The sequence below is a fragment of the Pseudophryne corroboree genome, chromosome 8 (assembly GCF_028390025.1).
Source record: "Pseudophryne corroboree isolate aPseCor3 chromosome 8, aPseCor3.hap2, whole genome shotgun sequence".
In the NCBI taxonomy this organism is placed as follows: domain Eukaryota; kingdom Metazoa; phylum Chordata; class Amphibia; order Anura; family Myobatrachidae; genus Pseudophryne; species Pseudophryne corroboree.
Genome location: NC_086451.1, coordinates 344,738,757 through 344,759,358, shown reverse-complemented (window position 1 = coordinate 344,759,358; position 20,602 = coordinate 344,738,757). Strand labels below are relative to the sequence as shown.

Sequence of the window (20,602 nt, the reverse complement as noted above, 5' to 3'; positions counted from 1 at the left end):
AGGTGGAAAGATGACACCACCTTAGGCAGAACCAGGGCGAGTTCTAACAACCGCCCGGTCACGGTGAAAAATCATTAAGGGTGACCGACAGGATAAGGCACCCAAGTCTGAAACCCGTCTAGCAGTGGCAATAGCCAGCAAAAACAAGACCTTAAGAGTAAGCCATTTAAGGTCCACAGACTCCAGAGGTTCGAATGGAGACTCTTGTAGGGCATCCAGGACAACCTACAAATCCCATGGAGCCACAGGAGGAACATAGGGAGGTTGAATCTGTAAAACACCCTGAGTGAAAGTATGAACGTCAGGCAGTCGCAATTTTTCTCTGAAACCACACAGACAAGGCAGAAATATGAACCTTGAGGGAGGCCAGTCAAAGGCCTAAGTCCAGGCCCTGTTGCAGAAAAGCCAAAAGTTTGGCAGGACTGAACTTTTACGCATTATAATTCTTAGTCCGCACACCAGGTGAAGTAAGAATTCCAGACCCTATAATAAATCCAAGCCGAAGCCGGTTTACGGGCTTTCAATATAGTTTGAATGACCGCCTCAGAGAATCCCTTGGCCCTCAGTACTGAAGCTTCAAGAGCCACGCCGTCAAAGCCAGTTAGGCCAGATCCTGATAGACACAAGGGCCCTGAACGAGGTAGTCTGGGTGTTGTGGAAGTAGAAAAAGACACTATCGAGAGACCCTGCAGGTCGGAGAACCAATGCCGTCTGGGCCATGCTGGAGTTATCAGAAGTAGTATTCCTCCTTCTTGCTTGAACTTACCTTATTACCCTGGGCAGGAGTGACACCGAAGGGAACACATATGGCAGCCAAATGTTCCATGGAATTGCCAGGGCGTCCACGAACGCTGCTTGAGGATCCCTTGTCCTTGCTCCGAAGACCGGAACCTTGTGATGGTGTCGAGATGCCATCAGGTCTACATCTGGTATACCCCACTTGTCCACTAGGAGTTGAAATAAATACTTCTGGATGAAGACTCCACTCTCCGGCGTGTATGCCCTGACGACTGAGGAAGTCCGCTTCCCAGTTGAGGACCCCCGGAATGAACACTGCCGATATGGCTGGCAGATGACGTTCCGCCCATAGAAGAATCTTTGACACTTCCATCATTGCCATGCGGCTTTGAGTGCCGCCTTTATGATTTATGTACGCCACCGTGATGGCGTTGTCAGACTAAATGAACAGGCCTGTTCTGTACCAGAGGCAGGGCCAGTTTCAAAGCACTGAACACCCCCCGCAACTCCAGAATGTTTATCGGGAGGAGAGATTCCTCCCTGGTCCATCGACCCTGAAGAGAGTGTTGCTCGAACACCGCGCCCCAACCCCGCAGACTGGCACCCGTCGTTAGAAGGACCCAGTTGGAGATCCAGAAGGGACGACCCCTGCTCAATTGCTGGTCCTGTAGCCACCAGGTCAGTGACAGGCGAACCTCCGGAGTCAAGGAGATCATGCGAGTTCTGATCCGGTGTGGCAGGCCGTTCCATTTGGAAGGAAGGGATTAACCTCTGCGGAGGGCGGGAATGAAATTGAGCATACTCCACCATGTCGAAAGCAGACACCATGAGGCCTAGTACTTGCATCGCCGAGTGTAAATCGACACACGTGGGCGAGATAAGATGCTTTCCATCTTTTTCTGAAGTTTCAGGACTTTCTCCGGAGACAAGAACAACAGTTGGATGTGGGTGTACAATAATGGCCCCAGGTGCACCATGCTCTGAGCAGGGACCAGTGAGGATTTCTTCCACTTGATGAGCCACCCTTGGGCTTGCAGGAATTAAACCGTCAGTTCCAGATGATGGGGAAGAACCTCTGGATAGTTCACCAGGATCAACAAGTCATCCAGATACGGCAGGATCCAGATACCCTGACGGCGGAGCATAGCCGTCATGACCTTGGTGAAGATTCTCGGAGCTATGGTCAGACCAAACGGTAAGGCCTGGAATTGAAAATGTAGGTTGCCAAGAGCAAACCGCAGGTATTGCTGATGCGACATGGCAATAGGAATATGCAGGTGAGCATCCTGTATGTCCAGGGATACCATATAGTCCATGGGCTCCAATGCCAGAACAATAGAGCAAAGAGTTTCCATACAGAATTTGGAAACTTTCACAAAATTTGTTCAATGACTTGAGGTTGAAAATGGGCCGGGAAGACTCATTCAGTTTTAGAACTAGGAACAATGTTGAATAGTAACTCCTGCCTCTGAGCCAGAGGCACCGGCACTATCGCCCCTGTGTCTAGGAAGGAATGTACCACCAAATGGAGAGTTTTTGCTTTTATCGAATCCGAAGGAATGTTTGTTGAGAAAAACTGGCGAGGGGGACATTTCTTGAAAGATGTGAAGTGCTCTGTAACCATACCTGAGCAAACCGTAGAAGTCGGCCTCCCACCCTGGGGTCAGCCAGGAGGAGGCCCACCCCGTCATGCAGCAGGCTTGTCTGTTTTGGAAGCAGGCTGACGGGCAGCCCAGGAATGTTTAGGTTTGGGCTTAGTGGATTTGGAAGTGCAAGCCTGTTTCGGGTTCGTCTGGGCCACGCTGGAGCTGTCAGAAGTAGTATTCTTCCTTCTTGCTTGAAATTCCTTATTACCCTAGGCAGGAGTGACACCAGATAAACATTCTGGAGTTGCGGGCAGTGTTCAATGCTTTGAAACTGGCCCTGCCTCTGGTACAGAACAGGCCTGTTCAAGTACAGTCTGACAACGCCACCACGGTGGTGTACATAAATCATAAAGGCGGCACTCGAAGCCGCATGCCAATGATAGAAGTGTCAAAGATTCTATCGGCGGAACGCCATCTGCCAGCCATATCGGCAGTGTTTATTCCGGGAGTCCTCAACTGGAAAGTGGACTTCCTCAGTCGTCAGGACGTACACACCGGAGAGTGGAGCCTTCATCCAGAAATATTTCAACTCCTAGTGGACAAGTAGACCTGATGGCGTCAGGAGGTCGAAAGGAAGTACTTTTAGCCTTCGGAGCCGAAGGATTAGTACTAGGCAGACAGGCAGTCTTAGGGGATGCCAAATCAGCAACAATCTTGTCGAGATTCTCCCCAAAAAGGATGTTTCCCTTAAAGGGGGATCACCTCCAAGGTCTTTTTAGAGTCCAGATCTACAGACCAGGACTACAACCAGAAAATCCGGCGAGCCAGAATGGACGTAGTAGACGCTTTGGCCGCCAGGACACCAGCATCAGATGCCGCATCCTGAATATAATGATAGGCTAGAACAACATATGAAAGACACTGTCTAGCATTATAAGGAAAAATCAGACGGTAGTTCCGCTTCAACTTCCTGAACCCAGGCTTCAATAGCTTTTCATTCCCAAGAAGCCGCAATAGTGGGCCTATGCACAGCACCTGCAAGAGCAGAGGTTCTCAAACTCGGTCCTCGGGGGCCCACACAGTGTATGTTTTGCAGGTCTCCTCACAGAATCGCAAGTGAAATAATTAGCTCCACCTGTGGACCTTTTAAAATGTGTCAGTGAGTAATTAATACACCTGTGCACCTGCTGGGTTACCTGCAAAACATGCACTGTGTGGGCTCCCGAGGACAGAGTTTGAGAACCTCTGCGCAAGAGTGTAAATTGACTTCAAGCAACCCTCCACACGCTTATCCGTCAGTTCCTTCAGAGAGATGACAGTAGTGACAGGCAGAGCAGACGACACCACCAGACGCGCAACCTGAGAGTCCACCGGCGGCAGGGTTTCCCAATTTTTACTTAACTCTGCAGCGAGGGGATAACGAGCTAGCATTTTTTAACACAGAGAATCTCTTTCCTGGATACTCCCAAGATTCCCGACGTATGTCAACCAAATGGTCAGAATGGGGTAAAACTAATTTAGTAGCCTTCTGACGCTTGAACGTATCAGGTTCTTAGAGGTATCTGGAGGCTCTACTTCATCAATTTGAAGGATCAGTCTGATAGCCTCAAAGAGGTCAGGAACATCCACCTGTGTAATAGATTCCCCATCAGAAGCATCTGCATCAGTGTCTGAGGGGTCAGTATATGCGTCATCTTCATCGGATGAAGTATCCGAAACGTGGATTATGAGGAAGTAATTAGGCGGGCAAGGGTTAGGTTTTCGTTTTGTCAAAGACTTATTTAATTGCTGTAACAGAGAGGACAGATTATCTGTCCATGGTGGATTAACTGCAGGGACAATATGTGGTTGTAATGGCACAGGAGGTTCCCACAGGGGGCGCAAGTCTAGTTACTAGCGTAGTCAGTAAATTAGAGAAGGCAGGTCAAGGTGGGTCTTGGTGTGCCCCCGGTGCTGCAGACTGACTGAGGGGTATAGAACCCCTAGTACCTGAACCCTCAGCTGCAATGTTTTCCTCTGAGCAATCCGTGGCGTCGTCAGCACTGCACGGTGCAGGATCAGCCATGGATCTACTGCCCTGTTTAGCAGACATTATTTGTAAGCGTAACCTTAGTGTGTAATAGTACAATAAAAGCAGACAAAATACCTGACAAAAACCCCCTATATAGTGTCACTGCAAAGCAGAGCACAAACAGAGAATCTAAGAGGTATATGGTGACTGAAATACAGAGAAAAATACCAAAGTAGTATATCTTGTGAGACACTATCAATTGAGAACCCTGATGCACTTAGCCCCCTTCACGGTACAGAATATAGAGATAGCAATATGTGCGAGATACACGGAATATAGACCACACAGCATCTTTTGGCACACAGTCACATGTACAATGCAGAAATTACAAACAATAAAACTGCACTGGACTAGCAATACTAAGTAACTGGACTAAGTAAAGCTATGTATACATATACAGATATAACAATGCACAGTAAAGACTGGATGTATATCACCGGGTACTTGTACTAAATAACCCTGAAGTTATGCACTTTTTCTTAACCAACACTGTCTAAATGACATGTACAATACTTAAGTGTCCTGTAAAAGCACAGCGCTGATGATACGGACGGCTTTACAAAGGGGAGACATTGCCCAGCAGTCCCCGAATCAGTTCAGCTTGTGTAATGGTGCCCAAACGCTGACAGGGAGTGATATGCAGCTCCAGGGCGGGAACATTTACAGTAAAAAGGCGCCTGGGGCTGGGGCTACAGGTCGGAGCCTTATCCCCTTGCTGGACTTCACCACCGGGTACTGCAGGGCCTATTTGAAACGGATTTTAATAAATCCGACCTGTGCCCCTTGCCCTGGTGGTCTAGTGGGGTCCCTAGAGACTGCACCAGATCACGATTTCAGCGGGTCCTGCCTTGGGAACCCTCTTACCTCCTCCCTGTAGATGCGGCCACGCGATCCAGGAGAGCAGCGGTGAGTGTGTGCCTGATGAGACCGGAGCCCTCCGCTGTAAGTACCGGTCAACCAGGGCTTGGGAGTATACAGTGTCGCTGTGGGAGATGAGGGAGCCGCAGCACGATATGTCAGACTGACATATAGCACTTCTAAGTGACTGTGCTGCAGCCCTTGAAGTCTTCTTTCTTCAAAACCGCACTCTTTTTGGGCTGCTTAGCGCAGCCCTCCGTTAGCTGTCTGCACTGCAGGCACCAACTTGCAAACTGAGCTCCAGTGCCTGGAGGCGGGGATATAGAGGAGGCGCCACTATGGATCCTGGGAACAGTCAAAGCTTTTAGCCGGTTGGTGCCTCGGATCAAGATCCACCTCTACACCCCGATGTTATTCTCTGTGGGATCACAGTGTACCCCGCTGCAGAACGTTATATCTATTTTTAATCTGGTTTAAACCAGCCAACCCTGGACCATGGTTTAGAGGCAAATCAGTCACAAATTCATGCAGTGCCATCCAATTAATTATTGGGGAGGAAGAAGAGTATGGTCTAAATTCTGTCTCCATCATAAAGTGAAAATTAACTTTTTAGCACACCCTAAGTAAAAGGACAGAGGCTATTTCCAGCACTGAGCTACAGCAACTTGTGCTGCAATATAAATTACCTAGCACATCTCTCTGATGGGGTTGAACTAACGTAGAGTAAATTGTGTAGCAAAGCCAACGACTGAGAAGGGAGACAAAGGACAAACCTAACACCATTAGAGAAAATACTTCTAAACCAAAAAGTGCAAATATGAGGGCATACCCAAAATACATTAAAGAAAAAATAAAAATAAAATTATGACCCACTTCTCTGCAAGTTACACCAACAAAACTTTGAACAGGAGGGCCAAAAGGTATGAAATCTGTCTGGGGTAAGGTACAATCAGTTTAATAATTTGACATGCATTTCAGTGTGGTTTAAACAAAGTGACATACAGAAAGACACAAATAGTTAAGGCTCCTTCACTCTGGTATTGGCACCCCTCCCATCTACCCACAGGTGTTTTAATTAGCACGGTGCAGACTATATATTAATATGGGCGCTGTTTGAAGGGAAGACCTAGATACATTTATATAATGTGATAGTATTAGAGACCCTCCAATGAAGTTCACCTGGATGCATATTTGTGCAAATGTGTGCTAAGAACTTCACTTTTACTCCATGTTAATTGTAAGAGTTCAGTTATTTTTACTCTGTGTTCTTTAAGTGGGGTGGTATTCATGTGACCGCCGGTCAGCTGACCGACAGTCACATGACCTCCTCCACCAGCCCGACGGCTCACTATCCTGATGGTCGGCATGCCGACCAACAGGGACTATTTCCACTCGTGGGTGTCCACGACACCCATAGAGTGGGAATAGAACCCATGGCGACCGCAGGTCGCCACCGAGCCCGCAGCGTGGCGAGCGCAGCGAGCCCGCAAAGGGGCTTGCTGCACTCGCCCCTCCCCGCCGGGATCCCGGCATCGGTATGCTGCCGGGATCCCGGCGTCTGTAAGCCCCCCCCCCCCCCTTCCCTCTATATTTATTTGTGTATATACTGGAGGACATGACAGAGCTACCATAGAGCATCAGCAATTATGACACAGATCTTCCTCCCATCAAGTTACATTATTTTTACCTCTAACCTTATTTGATCCTTATTTCTTTGTAAGGATATCCTTATGTCTATCCCATGCATGTTTAAATTGCTCTACTGTCTTAGCCTCTACCACCTCTGATGGGAGACTATTCCACTTGTCCACTACCCTTTCTGTGTAATAATGTTTCCGCAAATTTCCCCTGTACCTCCCTCCCTCCAGCCTCAGTGCATGTCCTCGTGTCCTAGTTGAGTTGAGCAGGCAATTTAACCCAGCGGCACAAATCTGAAAAGTAGTTGATATCAAAAAGGAAAAATACTACCCCTATTTCAACGTGAGGTCAGACGAAGGAATAATAGACTAGGAGGTGGGCGTACAGGCCCAAAGGAGTACACCACACTGAGATACCAATGTTGGATCTGAAGATATTGAAATGTTTCAGTAGAGGGTAAGGCATAGTGGTCACGCAAAGAAGTGGAGCAGGGTTACACCAATTATGGAGGTCCCCTAAAGTCTTAACACTCCGAGAGTACCAGACAGAGATATAAAGATTGGGAATTTAGCACACAGACCTCCGCGATAAAGGATGGGAGGTAATGGAGTCAGATCACACTGGACGTGAAGCAATAATTTACAAGGCAAAAACAATGCCTTATAAAATGATCGCCCCTTTAAAAAAAAAAAAAGTTAAAAAAACTTCAGAGATCGGTGGGCATCCCGTACGTCCAGCGATCTGACTCCATTGCATCTCGCCCAAAGTGGTAGTCAGGAGACCGCTCTGCAAACTGAGAGACCACTGTATCCTAAACTGGGAACAGCCTTAATAGATGGGAGAGATAACAGGGTATGTCACAAATGTTTAGGAGTTTGTAGATCTTCCAAAGGGTAGCAAGACTATTCAAAGGACACCCAACAATTAATAGCAGGGTTTCAAAAATTCCAATAATTGAAAAGTCGGATGGGCGTGTTTTGTCTAAAGTCAGTGTTTGGGTGTCTAAAACCTACATGTATCGGGGGTAAACCGCACTGGAAAATAATAACGTATCTGATGGATAATATTTAGACCAAAATGTAATGAGTAAAAAGAGAAAACAAAGTCTTCTAATTAATCTTATATTTGGTGGTGCACCCCGAGTCAGTAATGAAACATGCAACAACAAAATAAGAGAAAAGAAGACTCTTTTGTGGGCGCACTCTTGTATGTGTATGTATAGACGTCTCAGAAGAATCAATGATAAAAAAATATATAAATTTTATTAGCAAAAATCGATAGAATAGTAGTAGAATATTTTGTCAAAATATCAAAACGAGGGGAGGGAGGGTAAGGGAACACAGAACAAATTTTAACAGTGTAAATACTGAACAACAGTTCTGGGCTGCCTGGGTTCAAAAAATACAGAAAGATAACAGCTGGAGGCCTGAAAAAATACCTATATGGGTCCTAAATAGGTATATAAATCAAATTTTACCTATATTAGGTTGATGATATGTCAGCTACATCTCTTGTGAGTGATAGAAATAGAAAAGGCTTGAATGAGCAAGATGAATCTGCTGTCAGTGTTAGACGCTGAGCAAAACAGTCCAAGGACTTCTACTGAACTGAGTATTCCTCAAGAGTCTCCCACTTGAGTACTAACCCAGCCCAACACTGCTTAGCTTCCAAGATCGGAAGGATTCGGGCGTTGCCAGTGTGGTATGAAAGTAGAAGGAATATTTGATATTGAGGGCTCGGGAATCACTGATGAGAGTTCACGAATAGGGAAGAAAAAGAGTAGATATAGGTTGGAGAAGAAAATAGGGGATCTGCTGCCAATGTTAGACAGGGATGGTACCCCTGAATCAATGGTGAGAGTCCTGAAATTAGAAGTAGGAAAAAACGAGGAGAGGAAGGAACAATGCTGGTCTATGGTTGTTTGCTGAAAAGGTCAAAGGTCAATAAGCTTATAGGTACAAATAAACAGTTGTCACACAGATAACTTAATTCAGATGAGCCTTCCAATTGCAGGGTGTCTAAAACCTGCCTATATTTAACATGGCATTTACAATTCAACAGTCATGAAAAATAAGATTTTACTTACCGGTAAATCTATTTCTCGTAGTCCGTAGTGGATGCTGGGGACTCCGTAAGGACCATGGGGAATAGACGGGCTCCGCAGGAGACATGGGCACTTTAAGAAAGAATTTGGATTCTGGTGTGCTCTGGCTCCTCCCTCTATGTCCCTCCTCCAGACCTCAGTTAAAGAAACTGTGCCCGGAAGAGCTGACAGTACAAGGAAAGGATTTTGGGAATCCAGGGTAAGACTCATACCAGCCACACCAATCACACCGTATAACTTGTGATAACTTTACCCAGTTAACAGTATGAACAATAACAGAGCATCAGATAAACCCTGATGCAACTACAACATAACCCTTATTTAAGCAATAACTATATACAAGCATTGCAGAAAAAGTCCGCACTTGGGACGGGCGCCCAGCATCCACTACGGACTACGAGAAATAGATTTACCGGTAAGTAAAATCTTATTTTCTCTAACGTCCTAGTGGATGCTGGGGACTCCGTAAGGACCATGGGGATTATACCAAAGCTCCCAAACGGGCGGGAGAGTGCGGATGAGTCTGCAGCACCGATTGAGCAAACGATAGGTCCTCCTCAGCCAGGGTATCAAACTTTTAGAACTTTGCAAACGTATTTGCACCTGACCAAGTAGCAGCTCGGCATAGCTGTAATGCCGAGACCCCTCGGGCAGCCGCCCAAGAAGAGCCCACCTTCCTAGTGGAATGGGCTTTCACTGATTTTGGCTGCGGCAATCCAGCCACAGAATGAGCCTGCTGAATCGTGTTACAGATCCAGCGAGCAAGTCTGCTTTGAAGCAGGAGCACCAAGCTTGCTGGATGCATACAGGATAAACAGTGACTCCGTTTTCCTGACTGTAGCCGTTCTGGCTACATAAACTTTTAAAGCCCTGGCCACATCTAGTAACTCGGAATCCTCCAAGTCACGAGTAGCCACAGGCACCACAATAGGTTGGTTCATATGAAAGGATGAGACCACTTTTGGCAGAAATTGTGGACGTGTCCTCAATTCCGCTCTATCCATATGGAAAATCAAATATGGGCTTTTATGAGACAAAGCCGCTAATTCGGACACACGCTTAGCCGAAGCCAAGGCTAATAGCATGACCACCTTCCACGTGAGATATTTCAACTCCACTGTTTTAAGTGGTTCAAACCAGTGTGATTTCAGGAAACTCAACACCACGTTAAGATCCCAAGGTGCCACTGGGAGGCACAAAAGGAGGCTGAATATGCAGCACTCCTTTCACAAACGTCTGAACTTCTGGCAGAGAAGCCAACTCCTTTTGAAAGAAAATGGAAAGGGCCGAAATCTGGACCTTAATTGAGCCTAACTTTAGGCCCAAATCCACTCCTGACTGAAGGAAAACGGCCCAGCTGGAACTCCTCTGTAGGAGCATTGCTGGCCTCACACCAAGAAACATATTTTCGCCATATCCGGTGATAATGTTTAGCCGTTACGTCCTTCCTAGCCTTTATCAGCGTAGGAATGACCTCCTCCGGAATACCCTTTTCTGCTAGGATCCGGCGTTCAACTGCCATGCCGTCAAACGCAGCCGCGGTAAGTCTTGGAAGAGACAGGGTCCCTGTTGCAACAGGTCCTGTCTTAGAGGAAGAGGCCACGGATCCTCTGTGAGCAATTCTTGCAGATCTGGATACCAAGTCCTTCGTGGCCAATCTGGAACAATGAGAATTGTTCTTACTCCTCTTTTTCTTATTATCCTCAGTAACTTGGGTATGAGAGGAAGAGGAGGAAATACATAGACCGACTGGAACACCCATGGTGTCACCAGGGCGTCTACAGCTACCGCCTGAGGGTCCCTTGACCTGGCGCAATAGCTCTGTAGCTTTTTGTTGAGGCGTGACGCCATCATGTCTATCTGTGGTAGTTCCCACCGACTTGTAATCTGTGTGAAGACTTCTTGATGAAGTCCCCACTCTCCCGGGTGGAGGTCGTGTCTGCTGAGGAAGTCTGCTTCCCAGTTGTCCACTCCCGGGATGAACACTGCTGACAGTGCACTTACGTGATTCTCCGCCCAGCGAAGAATCCTGGTGGCTTCCACCATCGCCACTCTGCTCCTTGTGCCGCCTTGGCGGTTTACATGAGCCACTGCGGTTATGTTGTCTGACTAAATCAGAACCGGTTGGTCGCGAAGTAGGGACTCCGCTTGACGGAGGGCGTTGTAAATGGCCCTTAGTTCCAGGATGTTGATGTGAAGGCAAGTCTCCTGACTTGACCACAGGCCTTGGAAATTTCTTCCCTGCGTGACTGCCCCCCACCCCCGGAGGCTTGCGTCCGTCGTCACCAGGACCCAGTCCTGAATGCCGAATCTGCGGCCCTCCAGAAGGTGAGCACTCTGCAGCCACCACAGGAGAGAGACAACCTGGCCCTGAGGGATAGGGTGATTAAACGATGCATCTGAAGATGTGATCCGGACCACTTGTCCAGGAGATCCCATTGAAAGGTACTCGCATGGAACCTGCCGAAGGGAATGGCCTCGTATGATGCCACCATCTTTCCCAGGACTCGTGTGCAGTGATGCACAGACACCTTTTTTGGTTTTAATAGGTCTCTGACCAGTGTCATGAGTTCCTGAGCCTTCACTATCGGGAGATAAACCCTCTTCTGGTCTGTGTCCAGAATCATGCCCAGGAAGGGTAGATGAGTCGTAGGAATCAACTGCGACTTTGGAATATTCAGAATCCAGCTGTGCTGTCCTAACACTTCCAGAGAGCGTGCTACGCTGATCAGTAACTGCTCTCTTGACCTCGCTTTTATGAGGAGATCGTCCAAGTATGGGATAATTGTGACCCCTTGCTTCCGCAGGAGTACCATCATTTCTGCCATCACCTTGGTAAATATTCTCGGTGCTGTGGAGAGACCAAACGGCAACGTCTGAAATTGGTAATGACAATCCTGCACCACAAATCTGAGGTACGCCTGATGAGGTGGATAAATGGGGACATAAAAAGGTATGCATCCTTTATGTCCAGAGACACCATAAAATCCCCCTCTTCCAGGCTTGCAATGACCGCTCTGAGCGATTCCATCTTGAACCTTTTCAGGTATATGTTCAGAGATTTTAAATTTAATATGGGTCTGACCGAACCGTCCGGTTTCGGTACCACAAACATGGTCGAATAATAACCCTTCCCTTGTTGAAGGAGGGGAACCTTGACCACCACCTGCTGAAGATACAATTTGTGAATTGCAGCTAACACTACTTTCCTCTCTAATGGGGAAGCTGGTAGGGCCGATTTGAAGTATCGGTGAGGGGGCATCTCTTCGAATTCCAGCTTGTATCCCTGAGACACAATCTCTATTGCCCAGGGATCCACCTGGGAGTGAACCCACTTGTGGCTGAAATTTAGGAGACGCGCCCCCACTGGGCCTAGCTCCGCATGTGGAGCCCCAGCGTCATGCGGTGGATTTAGTGGAAGCCGGGGAGGACTTCTGTTCCTGGGAACTAGCTGTGTTGTGCAGCTTCCTTACTCTGCCCCTGCCAAGAAAGGACGCACCTCGGACTTTCTTGCCTTTTTGTGATCGAAAGCACTGCATTTGGTAATACGGTGCTTTCTTAGGTTGTGAGGGAACATATGGCAAAAAATTTGTCTTTCCAGCAGTAGCTGTGGAGACCAGGTCCGAGAGACCCTCCCCAAACAGTTCCTCACCCTTGTAAGGTAAAACCTCCATGTGCCTTTTTGAGTCGGCATCGCCTGTCCATTGCAGAGTCCACAGGACCCTTCTGGTAGAAATCGACATTGCATTTATTCTAGAGCCCAGTAGGCTAATGTCTCTTTGAGCATCTCTCATATATATAGGACAGCGTCTTTTATATGCCCCAGGGTCATTAATATAGTATCCTTGTCTAAAGTATCAAGTTCCTCAGACAAGGTATCCGTCCATGCTGCTACAGCACTACACACCCAGGCCGACGCAATTGCCGGCCTTAGTAAGGTACCTGAATGTGTATAAATGGACTGCAGGGTACCCTCTTGCTTTCTATCCGCAGCATCTTTTAGGGTGGCTGTATCCTGTGACGGCAGGGCTACCCTCTTGGATAAGCGTTAGAGCTTTGTCCACCCTAGGGGAGGATTCCCAGCGTAACCTGTCCGTTGGCGGGAAGGGATACGCCATAAGCATCCTCTTGGAAATCTGCAGTTTTTTATCTGGGGATTCCCAAGCCTTTTCACATAACTCATTTAGCTCATGTGAAGGGGGAAAGGTCACCTCCTGCCTTTTTTCCCCAAACATATGAACCCTCTTGTCAGGGACTGGGGTTTCCTCTGTGATGTGCAACACATCCTTCATTGCTATAATCATATAAACGGATGGCTTTAGCCAATTTAGGCTGTAACTTTGCATCAGCGTAATAGACACTGGAGTCAGAATCCATGTCGGTATCTGTGTCAACAATTTGGGATAGTTGGCGCTTCCGAGACCCTGATGGCCTCTGCGACATCGGATCAGGCATGGGTTGAGACCCTGACTGTCCTAAGGTTTCAGCTTTATCCAACCTTTTATGCAAGGAATTAACATTATAATTTAAAACCTTCCACATATCCATCCAATCAGGGGTCGGCGCCGTCGGCGGAGACCCGACATTCATTTGCTCCCGCTCTGCTTCCACATAGCCTTCCTCGTCAAACATGTCGACACAAGCGTACCGACACACCACAAACACACAGGGGATGCTCTTTTTTGAAGACAGTTCCCCCACCAGGTCCTTTGGAGAGACAGAGAGAGAGTATGCCAGCACACACCCCAGCGCTATATGTCCCAGGAATCACACAGTAACTTAGTGTTAACCCAGTAGCTGCTGTATATTATGTTTTTGCGCCAAATTTATGTGCCCCCCTTCTCTTTTTACTCTCTTCTACCGTGAATCTGCAGGGGAGAGCCTGGGGAGCTTCCTCTCAGCGGAGCTGTGGAGAGAAAATGGTGCTGGTGAGTGCTGAGGAAGAAGCCCCGACCCTCAGCGGCGGGCTTCTGTCCCGCGTTTCTGTACACTATTATGGCGGGGGCTCATACATATATACAGTGCCCAACTGTATATATGTGTACCTTTTGCCAAGAGGTCCTAATTGCTGCCCAGGGCGCCACCCCCTGCACCCTACAGTGACCGGAGTATGTGGGTGTAGTGTGGGAGCAATGGCGCACAGCTGCAGTGCTGTGCGCTATCTCAGTGAAGACTGGAGTCTTCTGCCGCCGATTTCGAAGTCTTCTTGCTTCTTTCACCCGGCTTCTGTCTTCCGGCTCTGCGAGGGGGACGGCGGCGCGGCTCCGGGATCGGACGATAAAGGGTGAGATCGTGTGTACGATCCCTCTGGAGCTAATGGTGTCCAGTAGCCTAAGAAGCAGGACCTATCTTCAGAGAGTAGGGCTGCTTCTCTCCTCTCAGTCCCACGATGCAGGGAGCCCGTTGCCAGCAGATCTGCCTGAAACTAAAAAACCTAACAAAATACTTTCTTATAGCAAGCTCAGGAGAGCTCACTAAATAGCACCCAGCTCGTCCGGGCACAGATTCAAACTGAGGTCTGGAGGAGGGACATAGAGGGAGGAGCCAGAGCACACCAGAATCCAAATTCTTTCTTAAAGTGCCCATGTCTCCTGCGGAGCCAGTCTATTCCCCATGGTCCTTACGGAGTCCCCAGCATCCACTAGGACGTTAGAGAAATATACGTTATGGTAAGAACTTAACGTTGATAACGGTATTTCTCCTAAGTCCACAGGATAACAATGGGATATGATTAAGCGACAGCGGATTTGCACCAATCGGTCAAAGCTTTTCCGGCTTCCCAGCATGCAACGGGCCCGTCCATATATCCCCGCCTCCTTGCTCAGGCAAATCAGTTGTATTCCAAAGCTCAAGGCAGGAGCATCATAGATAGCCCTAATCAGGCGATAAGAACACACATGCACACCCTTCCGTACAAGGAGGAAGAGGTGAGTAAAAGGATCCTCAAATCAGGTGCGTTAGGGTGGGATCCCTGTGAATTTAGGAGAAACACAGTTATCAACGGTAAGTTCTTACCATAACATATTTCTCCGGCAGGGTCCACAGGATAACAATGGAATTTCCCAAAGCAATTTAGTGGTGGGGACTGATTGGACAGGAGAATCCTTCACCCAAATTCAGAGTCATGAGAGGCAAAAGTATCCAAGGCATAATGTCTAATGAATGTGTTAATGGAAGACCATGTGGCTGTCTTACATATCTGTTCTGCTGAAGCACCACGTTGTGCTGCCCATGATGGACCTACCTTATGAGTAGAGTGAGCAGAGATATTAGCCAGAACAGGGAGATCAGCCTGAGAATGCGCTTCTGCAATAGTTATCCAAAGCCATCTTATCAGCAGGCCATCCTCTCTTGTGAAATCCGTAGAGAATGAAGAGAGCGAATCTGTCTTTTTGATGGTATGATCCACGTAGATCCTTAATGCATGGACCACGTCCAGCAACGCATCTCCCGCAGAATGGCCCAGTACCTGGAAAGCTGGGACTACAATTTCTTCATTAGGTGGAATTTAGACACCACCTTCGGAGGATACCCAGATCTAGTTCTGAGAACTGCTTTATCTGGATAAAAAAGAAAAAGAAAAAAAAAAGAAATGGGGAACGACATGATAATGCCCCTAAATCTGATACTCTTCTAGCAGACGCCATAGCCAGTAAAGAACTTTAGCTGTCAACCATTTAAGATCCACTCTATTAAGTGGTTCAAACGGGGCAACTTGAAGGGCTTTCAGGACTAGACAGGTCTCAAGGCACTGTTGGAGGAACAAAAGAAGGTTGAATGCGCAGAATTCCCTGGAAAAAAAGTACACACATCCTGTAAATTGGCAATTTTCTTTTGGAACCATACAGTCAATGCTGACACTTGTACTCATAAGGTAGCCACCTTCAAACCTTTATCCATTCCTGCCTGAAGGAATGCTAAGACCCTGGAAACTCTGAAAGACTTCGGGTCCATTTTCCGTTCACTGCAACAATGAATATAGGTTTGCCATATTCGGTGATAAATGCGAGCTGAGGAAGGTTTGCTCTGAGCATAGTTTGAATTAACTGTTGCGAGAATACTCCTTACTTCAGAATATAGAGGTTTCAAGAGCCACGCCGGCAAAGTCGATCCAGATGTCTGATAACAAGGACCCTGCATCAGTAGATCTGGACGTTGAGGGAGCAGAAGTGGAACATCTATCGACATCCTCTGCAGATCTGTGTACCAATGTCTTCTGGGCCAAGCTGGAGCTATTCGTATTATGGCACCTTTCCCTTGCTTTATCTTTCTCACCACCCTGGGTAATAGGGTGATTGAAGGAAACACATAAGCCAGATGAAAGTCCCATCTCACCAACAGGGCATCCACAAAGATCGCCCTTTGTTCTTGACCCGTACACGAGAACTTTGTTGTTCAAATGGTACACCATGAGATCTCTCTCTTGTCCAGATGGGATGTCTGTAGCCACCAGGCTAATGACCTTCTTACTGCTATTGACATGGTCTGTTTTTATCATCTTAAGCAACCCATTCCATTTGGCAAGAATCAGACGCTGCAGAGGCCTCAAGTGGAATTGTGCACACTCCACCATGTCGAATGTTGACACCATCAAACAGATCATTCACGCAGCAATGCGTGTGGATACCTTTTGACTGTGTAACAAGTCCTGAATCCTTGACTGGACCTTGGATACCTTGTTCAGAGGTAAACTTACTCTGAAGACCTGAATCCAATACAGCCCCCAAGTGAGTCATCCATTGTGACGGAACCAGACACTATTTTGCCCAGTTTGAGCCACCCGTAGTTCTGCAGAAACTTTATTGTCTGTTCCAGATGACATAAGAGCAAATCTTGCATCTGTGAAAAGATTAAAAGATCGAGGTATGGAAAAATTCTTATTCCCTGCTGGCGGAGATAAGCTGCCATTACCACCATAATCTTGGTAAAAACTCTGGGAGCTGTGGTTAACACAAAAGATAGGGCGTGGAACTGAAAATGCTGTTGGAGGATAGCGAACCCGAGATAGCACTGATGGGACAGTGCTATAGAAACATGTAGGTAAGCATCCTGTATATCATGGAACGCAACGTCTCCATGTGAAACAGAGGTACCCAAATGTATTTGTTCAGTACTTTGAGATTGGGCCAAAAAGACCCATTTGGCTTCTGAACTAAAAACAGGTTGGAGTATAGACCCTTTCCTCGTTGTGCAGGAGGAACTGGAAGGACTACTCCTGACTGAAGCAATTTCTGAACTGCCTCTAACAAAGCCCTGGCCTTCGTCTCTACCCGAGACGGGCTGGTACAAAAAAAAAAAAAAAACCACCACCACCTTCGAGGAGGGTGCTTCTTGAAGGCAAAAGCATAACCTAGAGATACCGCTTCCTGCACCCAGGCATCTGTTGTAGACTGCTGCCAGATCTGTGTAAACTGAAGAAGTCAGGCCCCCCACCCCGGGGGCCCTCAGGTGGAGGCCCACACCATCAGGCTGATGGTTTATTATTGGTCTTCCCAACCGGTCCTCTGGTAGCCCAATGCTTTTTAGTCTTACCAGACTTGTTGTATTGGGCCTGCTTGCCATCACTTTTTCCTTTAGCTTTTCCTTGAGACCGAAAGGGCAGAAAAGCCGGAACTATAGGTTTGAAATTGTATGTGGAAGAAAACTTGACCTTCTTGGAGTCTGCTTCTGACTCCAGAATATCTGTCATTTACCAAAAATAATATTTCCAGAAAAAGGTAATTATTCCTAAACCTTCTTAAATTCTGAATCAGCTTTCCACGTATGTAGCCAAACTGCTCTGCGAGCAGCGATTGTTGAAGCTGATGCCCTGGAGGCAATAGTACCCATATCCAATGCTGCTTCTTCCAGGAACATTGCAGCCTGTTTTATATGAGCTATGTGGGATTTTTGCTCTCTAGAAGCTATAGAAAAGTCCCCCTCCAATGCATCAGCCAAGGCAGCCACTGCCTTTGCCATCCAAGCTGAAGCCATGGCTGGCCTTATGACTGCCCCAGACAGGAGAAAAAATGGTTTAGAAAACGATCCACTCTGCCTTCAACATCATTAAATGATGTCAGATAGGAAAGGTAATGTAGATTTTCGTACTAATCGAATTACATGCGTATCTACTTTAGGAGCCACCTCCCTTTTTTAAAAATCCCCAGCTGGAAGAGAATGATAATTGGAATTCCATTTCTTAGGAATTCTAAACTTCTTATTGGGCGTAGCCCAAGCCTCTTCAATAATTTCAGTCAGCTGATCTGACCCTGAAAACTCAGTTTTAACTGTTTTGGGACGTTTAAACACAGGTGCCTTGGTTTTTAACACAGGCCCTGCTGAATCATCTAAGGATAGAATGGCTTTCATTGCTTTAATTAACTTCGCTATATCCACTGAGCCGAGACCTTCCTCCTCCTCTTCGTATGCCGAAGTAGAATTGAGCTTTCATCTTCCGATGAATCCTCATCTGAATCATGTGTAGCCTGTCAGGGTGAAGATTTACCTACCACTGGCTTATCAGCTTGTTTCTTTTGAGAGGCTGCTGCTGGAAGGGATACACCATAGGTGGGTAGCTGCATGTAAGGGTTAATAGTGTAAACTATCCCTGGTACAGGAGTTGGAGGAATTATCCATTCAGCTATACTGGATAAAGTCTGCGCAAACATAGCCCAAGGTAGATCCATCTGCACCTGAATCTGCCTTGTATTTTTCATTAACCCCTGATGAAAGCAAAAACAATTTGCACACAAACCATCCTGAACCAGATCCTGAGAGGATAACACAGTTTTGCAAGACAAACATGATATGAGTATTGGTGTTGCTGTGTGAGTACCTTCCTCAACTTTGCTGCTCTTAGACATGATAATCAACACTTCATTAGTATATTAAGCAATATGAGCACATCAACTACAACTACACTTTAAGTATGTATCAGAACATATTACTGCATCATGTATAAACAGATCCAATGTATTCAGACACAAATGCAAAAGAAACAGTAAATGTATACAGACTCCTATTCAATAGGTACTTATCTAACTATTCGTACTCAAAAGGTAGTTTGAGACTTTAGTGCTGTATAACCCGTACTCAGAGTGGGATACAGGAAGACTCACCTCGCTTTCAGGACCGATCAATACATTAGCGAATGCAGAGTGGATCCAGACGCTACTTGTGTACACTTCCGCTCCATGAACCTATAGTGAACACGGACGCACCAGTCACACAGCCGCCTATGCCGCGACTGGGTTCCCTACATGTACAGCGTTTGAGACGGAAGCAGGAAACAGTTCATGGCGGGAAATTCGGAGGAAACTAGTCATGAACTGGGGGGAGGGGCAACCAGGAGAGCGTCTGACTCCCCAATGCTGACATCAACCCTAGGGATCGCAGCCTCATACTATTCCTGGAGCCTCTGATCCCTCATGCCTAGCGCTGGTGCACCAGAGGAGGCAGCCGTGTCAGCGACTGTTTGGTGGTCTCCTCCCAAAACAGTGCAGCTGTGTCCGTATTCCCCCTTCTAAGCATTTAAGGTAATGCCTTACCTTCTCCCCGTGCTCCGGCCACAGCCTGGTAAAGTCTGCCGGACCTGCTAGTATATACGACACAGACGCCCGCCGAAACAGCACTGTACTCATGGGCAAGCGTTGCTGGAGCGACTCTAAAGGTATACTGTTTAGAAAGATCACTCAAAAAAATAGCAAGACTATAAAAATAAAATAAGAAAGCTTAGGGCTGCTAAAAACCAGCAGCCCTTTGACCATGGTCCGGCTCCTGCTGCACTAAACAAAAAAATTATTTGCCTGAGCAAGGAGACGGGGATATATGGATGGGCCGTTGCATGCTGGGAGGCCGGAAAAGCTTTGACCGATTGGTGCAAATCTGCTGTCGCTTCATCATATCTCATTGTTATCCTATGGCTAACCCGGGGACCTTGCCAGAGACAGTGGTGTTTATAATTAAGTATTTTTAAATATCCCTAAATTTTTTTTTTTTTTTTATACTTTAAACCACTTCAGTTGTTCTCCAATGAGTACTTTTAGTAAAGAGCTCCCAGCAGATATAGGGGGGAGGAAAATAGGATTTTAATTACCTACCGGTAAATCCTTTTCTCGTAGTCTGTAGATGATGCTGGGGTCCACATTAGTACCATGGGGTATAGACAGGTCCACTAGGAGCCACTAGCACTTTAAGAGTTTGAGTGTGGGCTGGCTCCTCCCTCTATGCCCCTCCTACCAGACTCAGTCTAGAAACTGCCCGAGACGGACATCTTCGAGAGAAGGATTATACACAGATAGTGGCGAAATTCACACCAGCTCACACACAAGGCAACCCAAGCTAACTAGCTTGAAACATCAGCAACGGCTAAACGGGATTACTTACCAAGTAACAAGACAGTACTTACCCAGAACTAAGTAGTACTGAACTAAATAACCAATGCAGGATAACGAAGCGCTGGGCGGGTGCCCAGCATTCACTACGGACTACGAGAAAAGGATTTACCGGTAGGTAATTAAAATCCTATTTTCTCTTCCGTCCTAGAGGATGCTGGGGTCCACATTGGTACCATGGGGATGTACCGAGGTGGCTCCTGCAGAACCAGCTGACCAAACTTAAGGTCCTCAG

General features: G+C 47.0%; 1 pseudogene; it reads right to left on the bottom strand.

Moving 5' to 3' along the window:
• Window positions 1-8,487: 8,487 nt before the first annotated feature.
• On the bottom strand, window positions 8,488-8,606 carry LOC134950053 (5S ribosomal RNA; annotated as a pseudogene).
• Between the last annotated feature and the right edge of the window lie 11,996 nt (window positions 8,607-20,602).